Genomic DNA, 9,630 nt, shown 5'->3' with positions numbered 1-9,630 from the left:
CTTGACACACATGGTGAGTTCTTGGACTAGGGGGGGTGTAATTCCCTTAGGATTGTGTAGTTTTTGGGTATGTGATGGTAATGTACATATATGGATGTTGATACTTTGGGTATTGTACTCTGATTGTTAAGTATATACTATCTTCCGCTGTTAGGTTGTATAAATGAAATGACTATTTACCCGGTACCCAATGTGGGTTGTGTCATATGAGTGGTAACAGAGTTGTTGACGTGGCCGATTTGTGAATATTGTTGATGACGAGTGAATATTTATTATTGTTTATAAAAAAAAATGTATGAAAATCGGGACGTTACAATTTAATTTAATTTTTTTTTTTGAAATCACACCACTAATCTTGTATAACCATTTTTGGGGTTATTATAAGGTTGCTTATTAAATCATTTCATAACGTCTAGCACATTTTTAGTAACGTCAAGTGAATGTTACCAAAACCCCCCTTTTAGTAGTGTTTTATTTACTTATTTTAACTTTTTTGTGCAGTTATTATAAGTAATGACTATGTTAGATTTGAATTGACATGGAAGATTAATCGTAACAGCATATACCTTCATTCTTTTGTTTTTTATTATAGATTAATGTTATTTGAAATAATTTTCACTAGTGTTAACCTCATCCTCTAAAATCATATTCTTCAAATATTGGTTACACTACTTGATAACTCTCATAAATTCATCTTTCAAATTGGTGATACAATCTAATGCTTTCAAATTGGTGATACAATCTAATGCTTTCGAATAACCCTTTTTGTTCCCACCACCATCATTATCATTGAAAAGAAAATGGATTAGAGTGCCGAGGCCAAACCCCTTTTAGGAGTTATACTCTAGCAATGTAAAAGTCATGTTGGAGTGTTCATAGACATTAATTTGTACTAAATGACCATAAGGGGTATTTTTCTGCATTTTCATAATATTAAAAATTAGGAGGAGCACACATATGTAATTGCATTGACAGTTCTATGAACAAGTATCGTTAGGGGATATTGGCAAGTTAACCATCACCAATATGGTTAGACATTCACCTTCCCAATGCACAAATGTACTCCTACACTTGATCTTTGAATTTCATAAACTTATGATTTTTCTTTATTTTTCCCATTTCAAAAAAAAAAAAAAAGTGGCAACTCCTGGTCTTGTTTACGATTTATTTCTTTCATATTTCCCATTGCTTTATCATTTAAGGATTGCCATGCATATTTCCTTGTGTTGATGCCTCAGACCAAAATCAACATCGACAGTAGCCAAAATTCTTTATTGCCTATCACCACAGAAATGAAGTGCTTTAGAAACAACTAATTGTAGTTTTTGTTCAATCTATCCTTGTTGGTCCTAAACCTTTCTAACTTATTTTTCAAGTCAAAACCCTAAACATCAAAATATGTTCAACAAATTGTTATCAATGGTGCAAATTTCAAATCTTTGATGCAATTAACGAAAAAAGAATCATGGATGGGTTTGATAGTTGCAATTGAGTTCCAATTCAAGTAATGATTGGGACAAAAGGTTCGCTGAGTACATACATGAGGGGTTAAATAATGACATCTTTATCTTTTTCTAAGATTCTATCCTAAAATGTTAGTAAAAGAGGGGCAGTTATCGATAGTCATTTTTTTGTCCAAAATAATAATATGACCTAATTGGATATGTGAAAATTAAGCTAAAAATCATGGAGGAAAGAATGTTGCATTGGGCGATCAACCAACATCTTTTCTTTTCTTGTTTTGGCGCCACTCGATAAGTGGTTGACCGAGCCTCTACAAGTGGTCCATTAGGCCAATGTAAATCAAAATTTTGAGTTATTTGCATTTGATTGAATTATGGATCTGGACATGCCAAGTGTCCTGGTTGTTACCACGTATCAAGGAGATGACGAGGGCAGTTTGATAGATATTGATTTGTAGTTTTTGGTTTGAATTTTGAATATTTTAAATTCAAAATTTTAAGGGTTGTTTCCTCCTTATTTGAGTGGTCTATAAATAGATCAAGGGAGAAATGTTTTTTGGCATGTCCCTGAGGGGATAATGAAGGGAATTGTAGAGGGATCCAAGGGAGTTTGACTGCTCTCGTGTTTGGATTTTTTGGGGCATGTGCATTTGAAAGAATGAATCCCAATTTGCATGTCTATTGCATCATTATAATTAAAGTGAGTCCTATAACCTTACTTTTATTATTTTCAAGTATCATTTTGATTTTTTACATGGAAACATGATATGGTTTGTTGTTATTTTTTTTTTTGCATGCAATCATGTATTCTTGATGAAGTCTTTTAAAACTTATTTTTGCTTGAATTTATAGTCTGGATCTACAAAGAAATTGCATTAAATTGCTTAAAATCACATTTCTCAAGAGAAGAGCATACATGTGGTTGATCAGTCTGCAAGTTCAGTCAACTATCCCCTAGATTTTCAAAAAAAGTAGTTATTGATTACAGTACACAGTCGATATGTGGTCAATCAGCTTGTCTAAAGGTCATATTGTGCCCATTTCTCTAAACTTGTCTTTTTTTTTTTTTTTTTCCTTATGAAGTTAATGTGTCTAAACACTCATTTGAGTGTATGGTCGACTTTGGATGCTAAATTCATGATGTGGTTTCATGATTCTTCATTAAAAGATGAAAAACTTATTTTCTATAGGATATTCAAAGGATTTCAAGTGTTTTTAAAAAAAAAAAAAAAACAAAAAACAAAAATTTTGAAATGAATGCCCAACTTTTGAATATTTTCTAGAGATTTCAAGTTTTTCAAAAAATATAAAATACTTACTTTCTCTTTACTCAAATATTGCATTATAAAAATTGACTCTGACACTAATAGAGTGAGATCTTGATAATGATTATTTTAAATAAAATTTTAGTGAATTTATTTTATTTGAATTTATTACATATACATATTTATTTGTATTTTTATATACAAACTTTTTAACTTATTAACGTTGAATCTACCAATTTAGTACAAAAGGGGTCCTTATTACACTTGCTATGAACTAGGATGAAAAGCTAGATAAGAAGTGGAAGAAGAGGATTCCTTTGCCATAAAAACAAGAAGAGAAAAAAAAAAAAATCAATTATAGAGAAATTTACTAATATATTGAAGCTACTACAATTAAATTATACATAATAATCATTAAATAATTGTTTTAATTTAACTGTAAATTGAATTTTATGATTGATATTTTTATTAAACTAATTGAAATATTTTATAAAATTTACTATTTGTAAATGTATTTATATATAAATTTGTTGCATTCCTCGTAAAAATTCACTCAAGTGAATTTTATTTTTTAAATACTTTATATTTTAAATACCTTTTTAAACATGCCAAACTATCCCATCGTTCAATTTACGGGATGAGCACTATAACATATTTTTGAAGAGCTGCAAAAGCTCTAGTGTAGAAAATACTCCCAACCTGTGAGAGAGAGAACCGAAGACGAAGATGCTTCACCGCAGAGGAAGAGAGTTCTATAGAATCTGAGGTTGGTTTTGGTTTTGCCTTTGGTTTGGTTTTGTTGTCCCACATCGGAAGGACTACACCGAAAAGACTGACGCGTTGGGGTACAAGAGAAACGGAGAGCTAACATAGTACCATACTTACCTGGACGGGGTTCTTGGGTGATCCAGAAGGCTCACGGCCTAGGCGTGGGGCTGCTATTGCACCCTGGCGGTGCGCTCGCCTAACATCTCCCCAAGTGGGAGAGTGTACGTCATAATTTGTGGCAGCGGGGGCCTGCGTTCGCGCGGCCCCTACCAAATGCTGGTTCAAGTTTTATTGTGTCTGTCGGGAGTTATTATCTTATGCGTAGGTTATGGACGAACTTGCCTCCTGTACTTACATTCTCCGCAGCATTTGATGGCTGCCTTATTCTTTGAGGGAAGCCAATGCACAGGAAACATGTTCGACGAGTCTTCGTTGAAAACAATGAAGAAACCGATCCTTTTTTGGGCAAGTAATGAAGCACGACAGTATGATTGTTTTAAGCGCGAAGAAGGATTTGGATTGGGTGATGGTTACTTTATCCTGGAAATTTACAAGCAAGTCTCCAATCTTTGTCCCCAAAATACCATTACCACAAACGAATATGAACCTTTTATCCCATTCTTTCAACTTTGGGAGAGATGTGATTTTATGAAATGGGAGTTACAAGCCCAAAGGCTTTCTCTTGCTGGGTTCGTTTCTGGTTTGTATGTTTGTAACACTTGGATCGATGTGCACGTGAAATGTGGTTTTCTGGACTCTGGGCGCTGCGTGTTTGATGAAATGCCTGAAAAATGTGATTTCTAGGACCTAATTTCATTTTGGTACTTAAGTTGGTTGGAGTTATTTCCAAAGAACTTAACGAGTATTTCTTTAATTGATGGAAACCATCATCATGTTGAATCAGTCATGTCAAACCATTAAAAACATTAAATTGAATGCAGAAACGTACCTAAATGCATAGTATTCCAAGATGTGTTCCTAAATGCATAGTATTCCAAGATGTGTCGAGCCGTGCGAATGACCTTCCAGATCAACATGTAATGTCCAGAAAATTCCTTCTACGTTATTTGTATTCTCTTTTAGCGATGGAATGACAAAAGAGAAATTATATAACCGTCCATGTGATGCGAGAACCATAACCACTATATATATAACCGTTTGTCATATATGTGTATTTTCAATTTCGGCCATCATAATAAACGGAAATAACCGTTAAAATATCTACAAATTAAAGGTCCACAACCGTTTTGGATACATTAAAGTCCATTATAATTCAAAATAACCGATCACTTTTAGATAGAGTATTTCTTTATTAGACAGTTCAGAACACATAATTATTTCACATATATGCCCATAATTGAATTTTGATCCGACAATTTCAGCCTGTGCACACAACTGACAACTGGGCCACTAGGCGTTGCTAAGTATGCTGGTTGGGTTCAGACTTCAGAATGCTGCTGGCTCCTGCAGCCTGGGCCAACAAAATATGTTCTAGTGAAATCTGTGTTAATAGACAGCTTATCGATGCGTAGGAGCGTGGTGATTGTATACAAGGTATTTGTGAGTATAAATGAGAAGAATGTATTTTCTTACAGTTAAATTATTCTGGGGTTTTGTCATGCATGGTCATGCTGATGCTGCAATACAACTCTTTCATGAGATGGTGAAGATAGACCATGCTGTTTTATGGAAGGTACTCCTCTGGCAATTTCTGATGATTAAATAGGGACTTTGGTGTTGCTGTCAGTGGTCCCACTTCTCTATCGGTATCCTATTAATTCTTGTTAAGTTTATGAAAGCCATTTATCAAATTGTCACAGCAATACCAATGCAAATGGATTCAGGATTCTCTTCATTCATTCTCTGCCCTCCAAATTCATCTCGGCGGAAATATGAAATGAAATTCCACCTCAGTCCTTTTTTGCTTTGAATGCGGCCTTTATTAATTTCTGACCTAGAAAGATTGAGGAATGGACATGGAATTTATTTATTTATTTTTTCAGAAACAGTGAGCTCAAAATACTGGCGTCAGGGTTCGACTGAATTATCAGGAACATCAATCAGGTACTTATGCTGTATTAACTCCCTTATTTTATTTTATTTTTTTTACAGTTCGCTTGGTGTGCATATACTATTATTCAATGCTGATTCTGAACTGCAGACTTTGTAGTTCTCCATGAGATTATTGCTTCTGATTTTTGAGGGATGGTGTACTTAACTGGTATTTTTGAAGCTGAGTTCGGAAGCTAGAAAATGTGGAAAAAAAAGGTTTAAGAAGATGCCACAATGACCACTTTGTTTTGTTAATGTTTTCCAATGACACCCAATGTAAATTCAAGAAAAAAATGTAGTTTCCAATGGCACCCGATGTAAATTCGATAAAAATGTATATCATATGCATTTTAGTGTTTTAACAAAATTCTGTATGTGCCCCTACAACCAAAAATTTCGAATGCTGGAAGTGATGTAGATAAATTTCAATTCATATCCTGTTATTCACACAATATAAAATCTAATTAATAATATATACACTCAAAAATGCTATATATCACCAGCCGATCGTGAAACTGTGGTGATCTTCTCTATCTAACAAACAAGGATTCCACCTTGAAATTGTCTGCCCTGCACAGCTGCACCCGCCCTACAAGTAAAATGTCCCAACGGGAATCACAAAATTATTTGGCAACTGGAGTCTTAATTTGCGCTCCGGCCTCCGAATTCATCGCAGAGGAAATAATGAAATATGAAATGAAATTCCATCTTTGGATTGTTTTGTACATTAATTTCTGACCTTCAAAGCTTGGAGAGTGCTCAAGGAATTTCTTTATTATTTTTTTCCCTGGAAATGCTGAGCTGAAGATGGTGGTTTTAGGGTTAGAATGAATCCGCAGGAACATCACGTTATGTTGTATTACCTCCTCTCTCTCTCTCTCTCTCTCTTAAACAATTTGCTGGGTGTGCAGACAGCCAGACACAATCATTTCAATGCGGGTATTTTATAATTTTTTATTAGAAGATAATCATATACTTATAGTATATTAATTATTAACGAAACATAATTCAATTAACCAAAGAAGAACAACTATTTATTAATTAAATTAATATTAATTTTAAAAAATATTAATTTAATTAATAATATTATTTTAACATTAATTTATATGATAATCATATGTTATCAATATAAATTAAGAATAAGGTTATTTTTGATCAAAAAATAATGTTATATTAATTTTACTTAATAAAAATATTTAAATATTAATTAAAAAACAGTTAACATAATTATTAATTAGATCTTTATGAAGTAATACTTTGTAAATATACATTAATAATAAGATTATTTTTAGTTAAAAATAATAAAATTATGTTACTTTTAAATAAAAAATCTTTAAATTTTAGTTTTAAATAATTAAAATAATTATAATGAAATTATTAATTAAAAAAAGATTAATATTTGTAATTTAAAATATGTTTAAAAATAATCATATATGAAAGTTGAGATGTAATCCTAAAAGGGGGGGTGAATTGGGTATTTTAAAATTTTATGCACGAAAGCTTAATTAATTTTAAGACTGATTTTATGTGTGCTCTAACTTCTTAACAACAACAATATTCTCAAATGATAATCTTATCAATTTATATATCCTTAAGTTCTAAAGAGCATGAGCTAAGAGTTAAATATGAAACCAAACTACAAGATATTGACAATATTTACAACAAATTAATATTAATAAAAATATGTGCAACCACACAAAAGTTTATGCTATAACTTGAATGAGTAATTGATCAACACAATAAAATTTCATCAGATTAAATCAAACTTATATTTGTAATTATAGCAGAGTTTGATCAACAAGAGCATTCAAATCATTCATAGAATTCACAAGTCAAAGTAAAATATGAACATCATTCACAGTAGATGTATTTCAAGATAAATATGCTTGGAACATAAAAGAGATAAAGGGAGAGTGACGCCTGATTTTTTACATGGTTCGACAACCATGCCTACGTCCTTGCCTCAAGCAACTTGCTATGAGGATTCACTAATCCATCATTCAGTAGGTGGAGACACTTTTCTCCTTCAGTAGGTGGAGAAGCCTCTAAAACGAAAACAATCCTTCCGCTTTTCAAAAATTTAATCACACATTCGTTAGTTTACACAAACAAATAGGAATTGATTTTGTACAAAGAGAACTCTCAACATAGTGGATTAGTACACAATAAACACTCTACAATACTCTCAGAAGATGTTTGCTATGAAACTCGAAGAGATAGACTAAGCTTTTTAGGTTTTGAAAGGCTTTGAACTTGAAAGAACAACTTAGAAAACAAATTTCAGCAAAAACGGCGTAAGATATGATTTTTCAATGTAAATTGATATGTTTTGGTTGCCCTAACACGATTAGGGTTGGCTATTTATAAGTACGTTTGAATTCTAGCCTTTTTGTGCATGTTTTGGTAACATTATATGTTAGAATTGGTATATTCCCAAGGAAGAGGGGGGGGGGGGGGGGGGGGGGGGGGGTGAACTGAAATTTTAAACTTTTCTCCTAGGTTGAGCTACATGTTAGCAGAATATTACAACCTAGGGTCCTTCTATGCAGTTCCAAATACGCTGATAAATATAATATACAAAAATTTAAATCAAGCGCATCATTCACATAATAACATACACGTGCTGTAAATATAAAGTGCGGAAATATGAACAAACACACGATATGTTATCAGGGTTTGACCAACTGTGCCTATGTCCCCGCCTCTAACTCGCAAGCCCGAGGATTCCACTAATAGATCACTTAAGGGTGGAGTGACACCGATTACAACTAGGTTAATAACCATAGGGCTAACCTCAACCTTAACCAGGTCGATTAGCGGGGCTGATCTCAACCTACACGCCTTAACAGGATGGCGCACCTTACTTTCCTAACCGGGTCTAAGCCAATCCGGGACTATTTCAGGGCTAGTTTCCCTCTTTAGGCCCGTGCCTAGAAATACAACAGTTTTGCTTAATTAATGAAACAGTACAGTGATTATGCTTTCAAGTAAAGCAGATGTGTACCCAATTACGCGCAATCATATACACCACAATATGATGTAATAAGTAAGCTCAGTGTGGTTTAGTATTTCAACTCTCAGATATATATATATATATATATATATATATATATATATTTACTATTAGTGTAATGAATGCATGAGAGTATCAACCAATATGATCTTTGTATCACAATATGTGCTCAATCTAACAACTCACACAAAGATACTAGCCAGACAATATATATGTATATTTCAATCAGCGGATTTTCTCAATTGTATGATGCTTAAGTAATATATATGTTTTTTTTTTTTGCAAAAAGAGTTTAAACTTTGTATTCAACGAATGATATAAATCAATGAATAGTGCAACAAAAATTTTTGTCACACAAACAAATATCTATTCAAAGATTTATCAAGATGAAACACACTAGATATTTGAAAGTGATTTGAAAAGAATTTTTGCAACCAAAATCAAATATAAACTTCTCAAGATATTGCAATAACGATGCAATACTCAGAAGCTCAAACGAAGTCTTCTTAGGAAATACTTATTGATAAAGTCCCCTAAGAACACTTGAGGATGTGCTCTTATATAAAATAATTTGACACAAGCACAATCTTGAGAGAGCAATCCTTAAGGAACAGCAACACTTAAATCACACTTACAAAAGTATTTGAGAAGTAAGATCTGGTAAGAATAAGTGTTAGAGGCTCAAAGATGAGTATTGTGGGTTTTGGGATTTTCAGAGAATTTCCCCCCTAATCAAATATGCTAAATTCTTCTTAATTTTCCCAAATGAAGGGGTATATATAGACATCCCATGAAATATAACCGTTGGGGACATAGCCGGGATAATTAGAAAAGCTTATTGACTTTTTAGCATGTTTAACCCTATTTAAAATATTTTAACCATAGTAAAAATTAGGGAAACCCGAGAGGTCCGGTCAACCAGAAACCTTTTCGGTCGACCGAAGTTCATATGGCTCAGTCGACCGGGACAAATTTGAACTAAGGACTTGGTCAACAGGATGTACATGTCCGAGGAGATTTTTCCATTTTACCGAGGTTCGGTCGACTAGACAATTGAGATTTCTCCTGA

General features: G+C 33.0%; 1 long non-coding RNA gene and 1 other non-coding gene across 2 annotated transcripts; both read left to right on the top strand.

Moving 5' to 3' along the window:
• The first annotated feature begins 3,605 nt into the window (after positions 1–3,605).
• LOC131147279 (U1 spliceosomal RNA) lies at positions 3,606–3,766 on the top strand. The gene has a single exon (XR_009134672.1). It is a non-coding gene; the product is annotated as a U1 spliceosomal RNA (small nuclear RNA).
• A 1,112-nt stretch (positions 3,767–4,878) lies between these two features.
• Positions 4,879–5,869, top strand: LOC131146857 (uncharacterized). Its single transcript, XR_009134481.1, has 3 exons — positions 4,879–5,189; positions 5,500–5,560; positions 5,658–5,869. It is a non-coding gene; the product is annotated as an uncharacterized LOC131146857 (long non-coding RNA).
• The last annotated feature ends 3,761 nt before the right edge of the window (positions 5,870–9,630 follow it).

Source organism: Malania oleifera, chromosome 1 (assembly GCF_029873635.1).
Source record: "Malania oleifera isolate guangnan ecotype guangnan chromosome 1, ASM2987363v1, whole genome shotgun sequence".
NCBI classification, from domain to species: Eukaryota; Viridiplantae; Streptophyta; class Magnoliopsida; order Santalales; family Ximeniaceae; genus Malania; species Malania oleifera.
This window is presented reverse-complemented; position numbering and strand designations above follow the sequence as displayed.